A 12,056-nucleotide genomic window follows, 5' to 3' on the forward strand; every position below is an offset into this window, starting at 1 on the left:
AAGTTGTGCTTCACTCAATTATAATCATGTCCTTCACTTGCAACAAAGAATAGCCACTTCCTCTAGCTCTGCCTGGGAGCAGGGAGTGGCAGTGCCCGCTCGCTGTCGTTCAGTCTTCCAGAGCGCACACCACTTCCCTGTGGTTCTGTGGCAGAGGGCAGTGTGTTAACCCCGCTGGCTCTCGCGGGTGCTTTCTCTTGTGGTCAGGGAGAACAGAACCTGCCACCAGGTTTAAATTACTGGAGGTAGATGTTTTACAGTGAAAAGCCCATCTTTGAAAGCACAGCAAGTGCATTAGCATCCTCTCCTTCGGAGAGAGCTATTTTTGTCCTTCGTCTTCAGAGACTGTGCTCCAAAATAGGGGAGAGAAGTATCAGGAGGAGAACAAAAAAACAGCCGATGTCTCCAGCTCAGAAGAGAGCAAATCACTGCCGTTTCCTCGACAACAACAATTGCCTCGGCAGTAATGGAGAGCAGACTGAGTTGGAGGCAAGCTGCCCTTGGGTACAGCACAACGCTGGTCTCTTTCTGTGGGATTTCTCTCCATATACTTCACGGAACAAGGTTTGTTGCCATGGTTACTAGCAAATCACATCACAGCCTGGCTACCTAAAAGTGTAGGAGAACAGCCCTGCGCTGGATCAGACTGCGATGGGGGACAGAAGACGCCTCCCTTCCCGGCTCTGTCGCTTTTCCTCGGCAGACCCGGATGACCTCAGAGGTCTTCCTTGTTTCTGACCTGCCCACACTTGGGGTTACGGGCCAGCTATTCTTGGGCACTGATACATTCCTTTCATAATGAGATCATCCCAAGTTCTCCTTGAGGGCTTTGCCTTCTGGTTTCAGGAGCCCCTCTCTCCTTCCCAGCCCCTTCCCTCCCCGGCCCCTCTGCTACACATGAGCTGTGATTAAACAGCTGAATTGGGTGGGAGGGGGCGGAGCTTGCAGCCTACACCGCTTGAATAAGCACTTTTCTAGAACCCGAGGATGGCATGAGTCAGGGAGTTCTGAAGCTGTGATACAATCAGGACACTGATGTCTCGCGGGGGAGGACGGAGAGCTGGACTTTCCCACGTGCAAAGCGACCAGGCAGGGTCTGGTTTCCCGGGCACAGCCTCAAAGGGAGCGTGCAGACCCCCAGCCTCAGAGTGACAGAAATGGGACCACCTGACAATCTCTGACGTGGTGTGATGGGCGTGACCTCATGGGCAGTGCCTCCCAGGGAAGAGCAAAGCAAGGCCTGGAGAAAGCTTTCAGACAACAAGGCTCCCTGCCCCTCCCCTGCCCTCGCTCCTTCCCTACACACCAGGCCTCCCGGGCACAGTCACACCGTGGCATCCGTGGGGAAGGAGGTCTGTGAGTGGGGCACCTTAGCGCCAACAGCACGGCTCCAAGTGCACGTCTGTTGTTCTGACAATTACAGATTGCCCACTGGAGCTTCAGATCCTATTTCATCTTTTCAATTCCTTCAGATTTTCTCATCTTCTTTCTCCACGGCAACAGCAAAGTCTGGATGACAAAAAAAGATCCAGAAGCGTCAGCAAAAGGGAAGGACTGGGAGGGGCTGTGCCCTGGCCGTTCTGGGTGGTTCAGAGAACTTCCTTCAGGCCCCTGCTTCAAAGAACAAAGTGTATTCAGGGCAGGGGAGGCAATGGCCACACAAATGTCACTGACCCTACTGGGCACGCAGGGCCAGGGAGACCAGAGGTCTCTAAAATGGGGGGGCAAGGGCGACAAGGATGCACCCAGACACCAGGGGTATGTGAGACTCTATTCGGTGAGGTACAAAAATATTAGAACTTCCAAAGTAATCTAATCTAACTTTATGGTTATTTCATCTCTTCTTTTTTATATTTTGGTACATATATTATAATACATATAATTGTATCAGGTAGGATTAGATTTGGCCGAGATTAAGAGAAGAGAATATACAAAACAATAATGTCTTAAGCAAGACAGAAGTTTATTTCTCTCTCGTGTAGATGGAGTCTGGTGGTAAGCTGCCCAGAGCTGGTCAAGTGTCTTCTCTGGTTGCTCCAACATCTTCAATGTGTGGTGTCTACTTCATTATCCAAGGCTGTTGTTCAAGGTCCAGCCATCACTGTCACATTCTAGGCAGCAGGAAGGAAGAATAGAAGAACTGCATTCGTCCCCACTAAGGACATTTCCTGGAAATGGCACCCCATGCTCCTGACACTTCATTGGCTAGAATTTAGTCATACGCCCACGCCTAGCTGCAACAGGTCCTGGGAAATGTAGTCCACCTGGGATGCCATGCGCCCATCAGGAAATGCCATACCATGGAAGCAGGAAAGGATGCGGGGCTGCCACTAGCAGTCTGTGCCTCGGCAATACAGTAGTGGAATAGCACCTGTGTCTACACACAAAGACATAAACGTGCTTGTTGGGGACATAGTCAAAATTGGGATTTTGTGGGTGGAGTCTGAAGACCATTGCTATGGATCATACACTCTAGAAGTGCATATAATTGAATGAAGGAAGGAATAGGAGGTTTTTTTTTTTTTTAACCACCCTACATTCATTCATCCTTCTCCTGGTAAAACAATATGGGGAATTTTGTGTAGGGCCTCAGCACTCAGCCAGGCAGCTGCTGGGGTGGGATGGGGTCGGGGGAGCTCCTAATTAGCCATAGACAATTTCTCCTGTCCCTGGCCACCGAGATTGGTGCAGCTTACTGAGAGTCAGGCCTGGGACTTTCATTTGACTCTTGGAGGGAAGATGCTGGATGTAAGGCTGAGAGCACATGAAGGAGGGAGCTGCCCAAAGCCTCTTGCAACCACCATGGGACAGCGTGTCTGAGGATGCAGAGGAGATTCTCATCCAGAGGACAAGGGAAATGCACGGGGAGAGAGGCCCGGGTCCCGTGATATCGTTTAAGCTCCTGTATCAAGCTGTGTCTGAACAGAGCATGAGTTGTGATGAGGAGCCATCCTGGGCAGATGAGGTCGAGCCCTAGAACTGGCAGAGCAATGAGGGGACGGAGCCTGGGGCTGCGTGACTTCCTGGAGCACAGCCACAATACCCGGCTGGATGGCTACCTGAGAGAGAAAGCAATTTCCACCTTAAGTCCTAGCTAATTAAGGGCCTTTGTTTTAGCAGCCAGCCTATAACCTAACTAGTATACGTGTATTAATGATCTCATTTAGTTACTCAGCGTGAGTGCAGAGCAAGGCTGACTCAGGCCCCATGCCGCTAGCCACCACTTGCAGCATTCTGCTCATGCTCCTTCCTGTCCTTTCCTCTTTGCACCTAAGTGCTCTGGGGCCCTGAGGCTGTGCTGTTCCCCTTTGCACTGCCAGGAATGGCCCAGGGCTTGCACATGATAAATGTTGACCAAATGAATGAATAATGAATGACCTTTCTGAGCTGCAGAATATCTACCAGGCTAGTGGAGAGTCAAATGAGATTCTGTTTGAGAAGATGTTTTGGAAGCTACAAGCCAATATATACACTTCAGTTATAGTTATTCTTCTCGTTAGGAAATGCTCTATATTTAGGGCAAGAGTATGGCTATACTGAGAATATACATATCTGAATTCTGTCCTCAAGAATATGCCCCTGTACTCTAGTTCTGTCTTTTAGTGCCTTCCTCCACGAGACAGTCACACCACTCTTAGAGCTAGTGGACACTTAGGGGCCACTCAGACACCCTTGCTGGTGCTCCTACCCCTCCAGGCAGGATGCCCCTTCATGATGTTCCCACTAAGTGGCCAGTTGGTCAGTGGCTGTCCTAACCACTGGGCACTGGGACCAAAATGTGACTCAACAGTGCAGGATGGGGAAGAGTACCATGCCCGGCACTAGACACCTGCATATCTTCCCCTCCCTGGCTCTACACACAGGCTCCTCTCTCCCACAGCCCAGCATCCTCCTTCAAGGTCAAGTTCAAGGTCATATGCTTTGCAGAAGACTTCTCAGTCTGGCAGGGCCGCCAGGTCATTTCTTCCTGTTGCTATGCTACTTGTACTTAACTCTCATGTCAGCACTATACTTTCATTTGTACTTTTGTATAAACCCCACTTCATTTCCCCGTCCAACTACCACCTTCACCCCTCGGAGGTGAGATTTTTCAAGGGCAGAGACTGTGTCTTACTCATTTGATTCTCCAGCACCTGCCTCAGTGCCTGGCAATTGTTGATAAATGAATGAAGCTTGTTGAATAGATGAGCATGAGCAGGACAGAGGGGCTCAAAACTTGGTCTCTGGCGTGAGACAAATCCAGCTCCAAATCCCATTAATCAGCTATTCTCATGCATGCACACACTCGTTCATTCATTCAAACATTTTATTGAGTCTCTGTTATATTCCAGGCACCCTGCTAGACACCAGCATCGGGCAAACAGAAGGGACAAGGTCCCTGCCCTCACTGAGCTTATGTCTGAATGATAGAGACTGAAAATAAACAGGCGAATGAGCAAGTGAATACTGTATCTGCAGACTCGAACGTGTCCCACGGAGGGAATGAACAAAGCGGAGCATGGCAGAGGACCTGGGGTCAGTGGTGGGCTACTTTAGATGTGTGGGCAGGGAAAACCTTACCAGGGACATTTGAGCTGAGTCCTGAAGAGCAAAATGAGCCAGACTTTTAGGAACAGGAGGAAAAATAGGCAATAGGCACAAACAGAAAAGCAAGTGCTTCTCTTTCCTTAGTTTCCTCATCTATGAATAGAAGTAATAGCACCCACTGCACAGTTTGTTGTGAAGCCTAACTGCACTGACACACTTAGCACAGTGCCGGGCACTTGACATATATTAGCTCTTATCATCAATGACGGGGTCGTGCTGTAGAAAGGGAATAAGGGTGACACCACGCCAGCCCTCTGGAATCCCCACTTCCTCCCCGAAGTTCTCCCAAGCCATCTGTTAGATAATCCATTCAAGAACATTCCTGGGCACCAGCCTCCACCTCTCTGGTCCAAGGTCTCTAGAATCTCCTTAAAATGAATGTAAATACCTTATAAGATGGACGGGGGAGCAAATCCAATGGGATAATGCAATGGAAAACCTTGTACAACGGGAGTTATTACTATAGTTTCTTCGTAGTTTCTGGATCCCTCACATGCTGGCTGTCCTAGCAAGCACAGTGCCTGTTTGACAAGGGCCTTCTTAAAATGAGGCCCCTGAAACTGGAAGTGGAACTTTAAGCAGGCTCTGGCAGAGCAGGGACTGTGCCTGAGGCCACCGACTCAACTAGGTCCTACGTCAGCAGCAGCAACGAGAGTGACTCCAAGTCCACTGCCTTCCAGCCCTGGGCCCTGCAGGCCAACCAGGGGCATCCGGTGAGCTGGTCGGGGAGAAAAGTTCTGTCATCTGACTCTGGAGAGCGAGGCTGCCTTTCAAGAAATTGTAAGGCACTAACTGTCGAGTTCTATCTACTGGGCAGATGGGAAGATCTTGCATTTTGTAACAGGAGCAAACAGAGAGTATCTATCTCAGAGACAAAAGCTTTGCTTCAATTCAAAGTCCTCTGAACCTGTAGTTTCTCTGATAAGGGGCACGTACGTGTGTGTGTGTCTGTCTAGGCACACATACACCCACCCACGTATGTGCACTCGGGAGCGGAGAAACAGCAGTGGCTTCATCCTCTCTGCCTCTGACTCTTACAGATGTGATATTTTATGTGTTTGTGTTTTCCAGTCTGGTCTTACGTGGCAACATAAGCAGAGAGACGCCAAGGAGAGTGGAGGAACACACAGGGCTTAAACACAGTGACCTCTGTCCAGCTAACATGCCAATAATTTGCCTCACAGAATGATTCAGCAGCAATCCTGCCAGGGTTCCCAGAGAAACCCCTTATCTGGATGACGTAATGTCTCCCCACCTCTGCTACTGCCTCCCTCCCCGCCCACTGCCACACCGTCACCATCTCCTCTCGAGAGCCACAATTCCATCTGTGGACCTTCAGTTGCCATCTGCATGGAGACAAATATGTGTTTTATTTCTTAAATGGTATTACAATGTGCAATGTTGCTAATCTAGCCCTTCACATTTAATAATTCAATAGAAAAAATTAAGACTTGGAAAAAATCCTAGCCTCTGGTGAGTTATACAGCAACAAATCGTGAGCTGTGTGTGCAGAATGCCTTCAGTATCTCAAATTGGATATTGGTCTCCGCATCCCATGAATATTTATACTTTGAGGCAAAGTGATTGATTTAATTTATCACTGGCAATTAAGGTGACTGTCTAGACTTTGCTACGTGACAAGTGTAGCAGAGAACATAAAAAGAAAGGGACTCTGACCCTCCAGTGATGCACCTTGTGTGTGGCTGGTGCCTACCCCAAATCCATCAATCTCCCCTTCTTCCTGACCAGCAGAACCAGACAAATGCTCACGGAAGTTGGTCTTATCTTCATCTAAACTGATTTTGGTTTTCCATGCCACTCCTGACTAGGCATAGAATTTGTTTTATTTCACTTTATTTCAAAGAGCAATGGAAGGATATCGGGGGTAGGGAGAGTTCTAAGAAAGGTTTCTCTGCTGATAAATAGAGACCCAAAGAGTAAATAACTCCTTTTTTTTCTGCCTCTGGTTGTTGTTATGATACAAGGAACTCCTGCAGCCATTTTGCAAACATGAGGGGAGGTAGCTGGAAAGATGACAGTGATGACAAAAATCTGGATTTTTGATGTTGTTGATAAACCAAACCTAGAACTTCCCTAGCTCCAGACTTCTCATATAAGATAATACATTTTTGTTATTTAAGCTGGTTGGATCAAGGCTTTCTGTTACATAAAAGTTGAAAACATGACTGCTACGTGAGGCAGTGACTTTCAAGCTTTTTGATCACAAACCAAAGTGAGAAATATGTTTATGTGTAATGAGCTCTAAAATGTTCTATTCTATTCTATTCCATTTTTAAAAATTCAGGTCATGACCCACTAAAGTGATTTCAAAGCTCACTAATGGGTCATGACCCACATTTTGGAGAACATTAAAGTCATAGGGGACACAAGGTTCTGTGATATAATAGAAAGCATAATGTGGTGCCATGAAGACATACTAATAAAGGGCTGTCATAGGAAGGAATGATCACTTTGAGCTGGGGAAAACAGTCGAGGTTGTAAGGAGAGGGCTGGCCCCTGAAAAGGAGCTACATTTCCAACACGAGAAGCGGGTAGGGAACGGGGAGAGGTCAGGGAGTGGCAGGGGCAGAGACAAGGTGGTGGGAAATGCAGATATGTTCCAGCACCAGTGGGTGAACCTGGCCAGGGGCTGTGTGTGGTTTGGAAGGTAGTGAGAGGAAGGTGCCATCTGGGTTTGGTACCGTGCAGCCTTGAATGGCAGGCAAATCCGAGGCCGCACGAAGGTCCTCGGGAAGGGCTGGGTCTAAGGAAGTCTAGGACGGTGGCAGCTGCAAGCCGGGCTGGACCTGTGTCCTATCAGTAGCTGAAACTGGCAGAGCTCAAAGCCGGAGGCAAATGAGAAGGGCCTGTGCGCTTGAAGATCAGCTTCTGCCCTGCACCTCCTCCCGCCTGCAGTCCCTGCAGACCAATTCTACGGGTTTCTCCATCCGTGAGCTACACTTTAGTGGTGAACAAAGCGTGAGCTGTCCTTTCTGAAAACTTTGCCTGGCCACCCACAATGTAAACGAACAGTGCTGATGTTGTGATTCTTCCAAATGAAACCACCAGAGAGTGGGCAAGAGTAGCGGACTTTCAATCTCAGAAAGGCCAGCAGCCCCCGGCTTCTCATTGTTCTTCGCCATGCTCCCACCTGCCTGCCTTCTGATGCATTCACATTTTGTCGGATCCAGCCTCCAAAGGCGGGCTGAGCCTTGCTACTTGTCACCTCTAATAAAAAAAAAAAAAAAAATTTAGTGGAGGAGGATTTGAAATTGCCAGTTACACTGGGTGTTTGTGCTATCTGTGGATTTTAATTACCCATGTCTTCGCTTCCCTAATCTCTCCCTGAAAAGCACGCGTCGACTCTCATGATGGAAATTAATCAGAACTAATCTGTTCCTTCTCTTTTACTTTACCCACAGAGCTAAGGGGTTGGCAGATCAGAGTGGAATTTTACTGGGAATCTGCATACTGAAGAATAGAACCAGATTTTGATACATCTGAAGTGGAGCCAAGTTTATTCTTACCCTTTCCCTTCACATTAGTGACAGTTTTTGAATATTTCAAACTGAATGATCAGATTTCTGGAACACTGTTTCTGTCCTGACAGTTGACATTTTTTGTGGCTTGGGCAAAGGCTCTCTGCTCCACTGGCTCCATGGGGAAAATTAACCAATGCCTACCCTTTGGGAGTGCGAAGAAAGTTAATTGCTTGGGGAGAGCATTGGGATGAGGAGAAGCACCAGCCAGCTTCACGTGACTCAAAGCATATGGAATCAACTGATGGGCTGCCATAATTACTACTATCAATTCAGCCTTGGTATCTTCTTCAAGGGGGTTTATCTGGATCTTTTTTTGTGGAAACTTTCAACATCCCATGTCTTGGAACCTAAGATTAGAGTTAATATACTCAATAAAAATAAAAGAGGGAAAGTATAGATAGATGGGTATTGTCCTCTCAACATGCCCAAAGCCACCATCACCCTCTCTTCTGCCACCTGGGTGCATGGCACCACCATCTCCAGACACCTAGAACCTTGATGTCATCCCCAGTGTTTCCACTCCTTGTCACCCACATGCAGTCAACAGCCAGGTCCTTTAACACGTCTTGCTCTCTGTTTCCACTGTTCTTACTCTGACTCGAGTTCTCGGTGCTTCTTCCCTCGCATCCCAGACAGCCTCCCTGACCGGCCTTCCTGTCTCCTTCTTCCCATCTCAGTCCACCCCTCACTCAGCTACTGCAGTAAATTCCTACCAGACATTTCTTCTGCATTTGGGGTTCTAGGCTCGGGGCTGTTCGGGGGGCACAGATTGTTTCTGAGCTTAGGAAGCCGGCTTTTCTGGAATTCTCCATGCAGCCATGCTGCACCATGCACCCTTCAGGGCTGGAGAGGAAACTGACCCTTCCTGTTGTCATGAAGCATGAAAAGCTGGTGGCCTGACCTACCCATGACTTGGTTTTACTGAAAGCTTTTTATGTTGTTAATATTTTGGTGCTTGTTGTTTTAACTGCAGCAAGAGAGGCCTGTAGAGCCTGCTCTCCCCACCGACTATTTAACTGTAGCTTAGTCTGAGGCGTTTATTCCTCCTCACCTTTAAGATGCAAAAGAAAAATGATTAGAAAAGAGCCTAACCAGAAATCCTGCTCACAGCCCAACCTGCATGCGCCCCAGGGGTGGGGCTGAGGGGATGGAGTCCCTGAATAGGAAATTCTCTGTGGGGTTTGCTCTCTCCTACCCCCAGGGAGGGACTGGGGGGTGGCCCAGGCCGAGACTGCATCCTGTGACTCAGAGAGAGGACAAAAGCCATCAGAGCCTGGAGATGTTCAAGGAGCCCTCACACAGGGAGAGACGCCTGGGACCCACGGTGGCTGTCTCCAGGCCACCCACACCCCAAGTACAACAGCACCCCTTTAATTGGCTCTGCATATGGGACATCTGTGTGACATTTCGTTAGCTCAGAGGTTGCACAGCCAGAAGTTTGGAAGCCCTGCCATCCAGGGAAGACACCGGTTACACAGAGAAGGCCACACAAAGTGACAGCACCTAGTGGTGGTCCTTCCCCCCATCCTCACCCCACAGCTTTGCAAGTCCCAGAACTCCACCTTGCAGGACACCCAGAATAGGTCAGTTTAGAGGCTCTGGATTGACTTAACCAAATTCACAGGAAATGACACATTAATCAGAATGCCAGCGTATCTGTTCGTCACTGAGAATGCTCCTTTTTAGGGACCAGAACACTAGTGACCAGATTGGGATCCACCCTGGTAATTATTCCTAGTGTCAAAGTAGTTAAGATGCCAAAATTGCCAGGTGCGGTGGCTCACGCCTGTAATCCTAGCACTCTGGGAGGCCGAGGTGGGAGGATTGCTCAAGGTCAGGAGTTCAAGACCAGCCTGAGCAAGAGCAAGACCCAATCTCTACTAAAAATAGAAAAAAATTATTTGGACAACTAAAAATATATAGAAAAAATTAGCCAGGCATGATGGCGCATGCCTGTAGTCCCAGCTACTCGGGAGGCTGAGGCAGGAGGATTGCTTGAGCCCAGGAGTTTGAGGTTGCTGTGAGCTAGGCTGACACACGACACTCTAGCCCGGGCAGCAGAGTGAGACTCTGTCTCAAAAAAAAAAAAAAGATGCCAAAATAGTAAACAGAAGACTGCTCCATGCACCTGGGATCACAAGCAAGGATGGCGGACTTGGTCAATGGTATTTATGCAGGCCATGGTGGGGCTAGGGATTTGTGTCTTTCTCAACAAAAAAACTCCTCTCTCCTCCCTGGAAAGCTGCAGCTACCAAATCCAGGGCCTCTCTCCCTCTCCCGGATAGTGCAGACAATGTTCTTGCTACCCCACGGCCAATTCCCACTTCTTCCTTCCACAAAGAACCCTGCCTTTGTCCCGACAGCTGCCCGCCTCGGCTTAGGTACAGGCTTTGGGAAGGTGAGTCCCATTCTCAGCCCCAGGCGGTGAATCCTCACTGGTCCAAACAGTGCTCTCATCCCCGTCGGATCCAACACCCTCTTTTTATAACAAACATTTGTATAACTTCCCCTCTACTACACTGAAATAAAATTTAAAGATAATGTAATCTATCTGTACACATAACTTCAAAATATTAAACACCTGTACTACAAAGTAGAATGAAAAGGCAAACAATGTACAATGAAACCACATGTATGTCTACACGCAAGTGATCTGCAGGACTATGCTGGAAGAATAACACAGCTGCAGGCACCAGGCTCTGCACCAGACTCCCTGGGACGGTGGCAGCTGCCAACGCAGCCCCATCCGGGTTTATTGTGCTGGAGGCTCAAATTCCATGAGTGGTGTTGACATTGCTAATGCTATTTTCCAAAGTGGTGAACAACTCTTGGAAAAGTTCTGAACAAAACAAAGCTCGACCTTCTCTTGATGTACACAGCCGTTGCTTTCCTGGAAAATGCAGTGTGTTTTAAAAATGGGTTGGGTATGAAAGAGAGTTAGGTTTTAGCTCCAATAATTTTGAAGCTTTTTTTCGCCTGTGCAAATGTTCAATGGAATGTTAAAAATATCACGCAGGTCACAGATGAGACCATTCCACGTGTTGAGGGTTGTCTACCGTCTCGCGCTTCTGCCCACTACAGGGTCGTCGCCCTCTCTAAATCACTGTGACAGCCGGAAATGACCCCCTCCACATTTCCACAACGCCCCCACAGATCTCTTCGAATCCTGGGGCTCCCCTCCCCTTCCCTGTGATGAAACACAAGGGGAATTCTACTGGAGGACTTTTGCACAAGGTGTTTCTGTAAAAAGAGACACAAATGAATAAATAGCCGCTTTCTCAGACTGTGGTTGCTCTGTGGGGATATGAGGTCGGGGGACCACAGCTGTCTTGCCGGCTTGGGCACAGCCAGCGTGAGGAAGAAGCTGGCACGCTGAGCAGGGCAGTGCAGAAAGGTGGCAGGAAGCTGGGTACCCGATGGCTTCGGGTGCATCAGCCAGTCCCGGCGCTGCGCCACCTCCAGTCCTCTCCTGATGTTAAATAAGTGTGCAACCTGGTAACGTGAGGCTTTTTACAGTCTAAAGCTTCGTCCTCATAGAAAGCACTCCTGTTCTAGCTGTTTGAAGACATCTGTTTCTGGGCTTCATGCAAAGAATCTGCCTTCTTATTGGGTTCTGCCTGAAGCGACAGTAAGCTTACGGACAGTTTCTGGTTCCCATTCCAGCTCAGCTTTTATAGGCTGTGTCAATTTTGGCAAGACACTCAATCTCATGTCTCATTTCCTCATCTGTAAAATGGGGACAATAATGGTTTCAAATTCTAGGGATGCCATAAGGATTAAATTAAACAAGTTAATACAAGTAAAGCACTTCAAATAGTGCTTAGTACATCACTGATGCTGAATCAATGTTACCTACGATTACAGAGTATTTTTAGGTTTTTAGTTAGATTTTTTTTGGCTACAAATAACAGAAATTCAGCACAAACT

The 12,056-nt window shown here is 48.2% G+C and overlaps 1 protein-coding gene across 1 annotated transcript in view; it reads left to right on the forward strand.

The window, feature by feature from the left end:
* The window catches only part of ZNF706 (zinc finger protein 706), a 48,295-nt gene extending 39,773 nt beyond the window's left edge, over positions 1–8,522 (forward strand). The window contains exon 4 of the mRNA XM_045561939.1: positions 8,010–8,522. The gene's annotated coding sequence lies outside the window, so the exon portion shown is untranslated. The remainder of the gene's footprint in view (positions 1–8,009) is intronic.
* The last annotated feature ends 3,534 nt before the right edge of the window (positions 8,523–12,056 follow it).

Source organism: Lemur catta, chromosome 9, assembly GCF_020740605.2.
Source record: "Lemur catta isolate mLemCat1 chromosome 9, mLemCat1.pri, whole genome shotgun sequence".
Taxonomy (NCBI): domain Eukaryota; kingdom Metazoa; phylum Chordata; class Mammalia; order Primates; family Lemuridae; genus Lemur; species Lemur catta.